The following is a 5,378-nucleotide window of genomic DNA, read 5'->3' on the forward strand; positions in this document are numbered from 1 at the left end:
CTCATTTGAGTATTTTACTGGTATGACAGGGAAACCTACTTTATGGCTTATCAAATGCGCTTAATAGAACTCTTTTATCGACCCCGAAAACCGTTCAGTGGATTAGTGGACTGAATATCACCATACTCACTGTTTGGCACATATCATGATTGAAGATGGCGGCATTGTGTCGTCGTTACGTTACGTATATCATAATATATCAAGAAACAATACCGTAATACTAGATAACACTAAATTTACTAAATACAGTAGATAAGCATTACAATCCACTCATAAACCTCAATATCACGTGATTGTACCGGCATAATGGCTACATTTGTGCCATGAGATGGGGCCGCCGACAAGGCGGCTACATATGTGCCATGAGATGGGGCCGCCGACAAGATGGCTACATATGTGCCATGAGATGGGACCGCCGACAAGGCGGCTACATATGTGCCATGAGATGGGGCGGCTACATATGTGCCATGAGATGGGGCCGCCGACAAGGCGGCTACATATGTGCCATGAGATGGGGCCGCCGACAAGACGGCTACATATGTGCCATGAGATGGGGCCGCCGACAAGGCGGCTACATATGTGCCATGAGATGGGGCGGCTACATATGTGCCATGAGATGGGGCCGCCGACAAGGCGGCTACATATGTGCCATGAGATGGGGCCGCCGACAAGACGGCTACATATGTGCCATGAGATGGGGCCGCCGACAAGGCGGCTACATATGTGGCATGAGATGGGGCCGCCGACAAGACGGCTACATATGTGTCATGAGATGGGGCCGCTGACAAGGCGGCTACAAATGTGCCATGAGATGGGGCCGCCGACAAGACGGCTACATATGTGCCATGAGATGGGGCCGCCGACAAGGCGGCTACATATGTGCCATGAGATGGGGCCGCCGATAAGACGGCTACATATGTGCCATGAGATGGGGCCGCCGACAAGGCGGCTACATATGTGCCATGAGATGGGGCCGCCGATAAGACGGCTACATATGTGCCATGAGATGGGGCCGCTGACAAGATGGCTACATATGTGCCATGAGATGGGGCCGCAGACAAGGAGGCTACATATGTGCCATGAGATGGGGCAGCTGACAAGACGGCTACATATGTGCCATGAGATGGGGCCGCCGACAAGGCGGCTACATATGTGCCATGAGATGGGGCCGCCGACAAGATGGCTACATATGTGCCATGAGATGGGGCTGCCAACAAGGCGGCTACATATGTGCCATGAGATGGGGCCGCCGACAAGACGGCTACATATGTGCCATGAGATGGGGCCGCCGACAAGACGGCTACATATGTGCCATGAGATGGGGCCGCCGTCAAGGCTGCTAAATATGTGCCATGAGATGGGGCCGCCGACAAGACGGCTACATATGTGCCATGAGATGGGGCCGCCAACAAGGTGGCTACATATGTGCCATGAGATGGGGCCGCCGACAAGACGGCTACATATGTGCCATGAGATGGGGCCGCTGTCAAGGCTGCTAAATATGTGCCATGAGATGGGGCCGCCGACAAGACGGCTACATATGTGCCATGAGATGGGGCCGCCAAGAAGGTGGCTACATTTGTGCCATGAGATGGGGCCGTCGACAAGGCGGCTACATCAGTGTTACATGATTGTGATCGTTCTCAGGGACTCCACACACCCCTTCCGTAATTACATCAAGCATTGTATATATTTTACCCTCATCGGCCAATTTGAAATGGCAATAATACCAAAGTTTATTTTCACCTTATATAAATTCTTTATTTGCTAAAAATATTTTGTAATGAAAAAGGGGGTCACTCTGTGTTTTTCAGTGAATGTGGTGAAGTGATATACATAACTTTACAGTGATTTGCCAATTGTTAGTTGTAAACACAATAAGAGTGTATCAAGTTGTAACTTGAATTATATAGTTAAGTTACCTTTACTCCTTTGAGGGTACACTTGTCGTTAAAACTGACAGCTCTGTATTTTTATTCATGTATCGGATAATTGAATCTAAGGTCACGTGATGTGTACAGGTATTATTTTGGGGAGAAAGTACAGTGTAAAGTTATTTAATTCAATCAAAGAAATTATGTTTTTTGAATTATTTGTTTCTTGGAATAAAATATTTTTAAGAATCTATACATTATTACATTGTGTTACTGTGTTCCTTTACTGTTCAACCATTATCAGTCAGAGAAATCTTAATAACGACCTGCTATGCTGGCGTTCGGATACCAACGGATCTCTATCGGATACCAACGGACCCCTATTTTAGCAATTGGTCATGTTTCAAACTTGGTGCCAGTTCTGAGACAAAATTAACCTTTCACAGCTAGTGTCGTTTTGGATTGTCTCGTTTACAGGTTGTGTTGCTTATTCTTTTTACCATCAATTCTCCCTTTCCGCACAAATTCACACAAAAAAGTCGAGTTTATAGTTAATACTCTCCTTCGGAAAAAGATAACCATATTTTTTTGAGTAAAAACTGAAAATGACACAAATTGGGTCTGTTTTCTCCAAAATTAGGGTTCCTTTTCAGAAATATTGAAGAATGTTAGAAACAAAGGCAGGACAATTTGGACGAGAAATTCTAGTGGTGGAAAGGTTATAGAATCAAACCTCCGGATCAAAATATACTCATGGAAATACTACTTTCTTGGGGGAAATCTTGCGAAATATTACAACTAAGTGATCAACCGTCAGGGAGTGAGCACAGCGGGGGAACGGCTACTATATAATCGCACATTTTTTTCCGAATAACTCCTCACAATTCACTGCTTTAACTATCGTGATGTGTCCAGCGTCTAAAGTCTGTCTATCTGCCTGTCTGGATGTGAGCGACTTCTTCTCAAACCCACTGAAACGTTTGACTAGATTTTTGTTGTGTACCTGCCACGATGTGTGTAGATGGAAATTGATCATGAGAAGATGATCCACCAACAATTATGCAAATTAGCTACCATAAACTATTAATATGCTCAAGGAGGGTTGCTACTTAGAATAATGTTACATAGAGATTTTCTGAAACTTTCTACAGTAGACTTCTACTGTGACACAATTTGCTATACAGCGCTGATATTGATAGTGCACATACATTGGATTGATCTGTGTCAGATTTGTTTTAATTTTGTGACGGTATCTTCAATTCTCTATTTTAAGCGAACATATTGGTAATTTTTGATAAAAATGTTATTTTCAACTTCTTCTTGGACACTATCAGCTACATTGCTTTGATACTTGGTGTGTAGGTTAAACAAATATGCGGTTTTATCAACGCAAACGCAAACTAGTACTTAATCCCTTGTTCACATGTTGACTGATTTATTGTTATAACCAGCCCAAAGTCATTGTCCGATTTACGCCGCCCCTACAAACTTTTGCATGGCCATTTTAGGAAAACTGTATTTGACCTCAGTTAAATTAAATGATTTGATTGGACGCACAAAAAAGCTGGATCCATCAATCAGTGTCCTGTTACAACAACTCACAACAATTTAAAGTTTAAATTAATAATGTTTGCTCTTTTTGTCACGCCAGAGTTTAACTGACAAAAACACGCGATTTACTATGAAAATGCACCATAGTACGCATAGTCTCCAGTTTAGACCAAAGACGAGAGTATTGCAGCTAGTATCAGTATTAGTGCAGGTTCCAGGTTTAACATTGAATGTCATGGCTGTATTTAAAAAGACTGCAGCTACACCATTTCATTGGACTGCGGCTAGGCCATTTAATTGGACTGCAGCTGTCCCATTTAATGAAACTGCAGCTAGTCCATTTCATACGACGGAAGCTAGTCCATTCTATAGGACTATAGCTAGACCATTTCATTGGACTGCAGATAGGCCATTTCATTGGACTGCAGCTGTCCCATTCATACCCTCGCCACTTAACGAAATATTCCATGCGGCCTTTACGTTTTCTCTTGCACAGCACTTTCTCCACAACGTACAATGCATCATCACCCTTTACGATTTTCTGAAGTTATTCTTCGTAGAAAGTACCTTCCAACATTTCACCATTGTAATCTGAAATTTCTTAAACAGGTGGTTGCGTGTTAAGGCGTCCAACAATCGTGAATACCTTTTCGGTCCAATTGGGCAAGTATCCTTTCTTGAAAACGTGTTTTACTGATTCTGACTCTGTCACCGAGTTTATAAATCTTCTACTTCTTCCTCCCTCTTTTCCCTGTGCTTAGATCACCGTACAATATGTCTCTGACCTTTTTTCTGGTTCACGTAGGTAACGAGTGAGGGTTTGGTGTTTATATGTTTGGTATTTATATATTATATTATATTATATGTGATGGGTATTGTTGTAAGAATGTACCATGTTGTCTAATACAGGCAGATAAGTCAACGTGTTGTTCTTTGTGAAATATCTGAACATTTTCCCTTGATGGTTCTGTTGTATCTCTCCACAATGCTGGCTTTAGTCTCATTGCCTGTAGTGAAGAACTTAATGTCTTCGCTCGTGAGGTAGTTCTGAAAAAGTCTGTTGGTGAATTCAGTTCCTCTGCCCATGTGCAAACAGTGGGGCGACGCCCCTTCTCGAGTATTTTCCGAAATGCCTCGACCAAACTCGCCCATCTCTTGTCTTTCAAAGGTAAGACGAAAGCATATTTCGAAAAACGTTGATACACGTCAATAGGAACTTTTATCCTTTTATCTGGATATTGAGGAGTGATCGCTTAGATCGGCCTCCCACTGCTTGTCCACTTGGAAAACCACCACCCTCCTTCATTTAAAGGACCGTCTAGAGGGTCTGTGCTGAGTATATGTATCCTGTTTACTCATCCACTTCCTCACGTCTGACTTGGTTATTTTTTTTCCTATCCTTGTTTTTTTACAGCAGCATAAAGGGAATTCAAACTTCCAGGACTTTGGACATCATGAAACAGTTCGTCTAGGACGGTGCCCATCTTCTTATTATTTCACAAGTGCAGAGGCAGTGGATACGTTCGATAAACAAGCAAAGTGAGACATTGTGGATCCAGCATGACCGACTGTACCAAAGTGAGATCGAGGCAATGCGACGAGGTTCTATTTAATACATCACCCAAGTGTGTCGAGAATGAATGGGAGTGGAAACCACATGGGGACCGCGTTGCTGTGGAACTCTCCCCTTGAGTGTGTTGCTATAAATGTAAGACCACCGATCCGTATTGCCAACAAGGTCTCGTGAAACATTTGACATTTTCATAGCTTCGACAAATTCTCTCCAACCTGTGGCGTTGAAATTCGATGGCGTGCGTGCCTGGCACGGATTGTCCACCTATGATTAATTCATCGTTTTCAACCCAGTTGACCAGTTGGTTCTGTTTAACTTTTTGAAGTAGGAGCTTCACTTTTTTGTAAGACCTCGGATGTAATTTGATCTGGCACACCACC

Source organism: Saccoglossus kowalevskii, chromosome 6 (assembly GCF_978046115.1).
Source record: "Saccoglossus kowalevskii chromosome 6, keSacKowa6.1, whole genome shotgun sequence".
Taxonomy (NCBI): domain Eukaryota; kingdom Metazoa; phylum Hemichordata; class Enteropneusta; family Harrimaniidae; genus Saccoglossus; species Saccoglossus kowalevskii.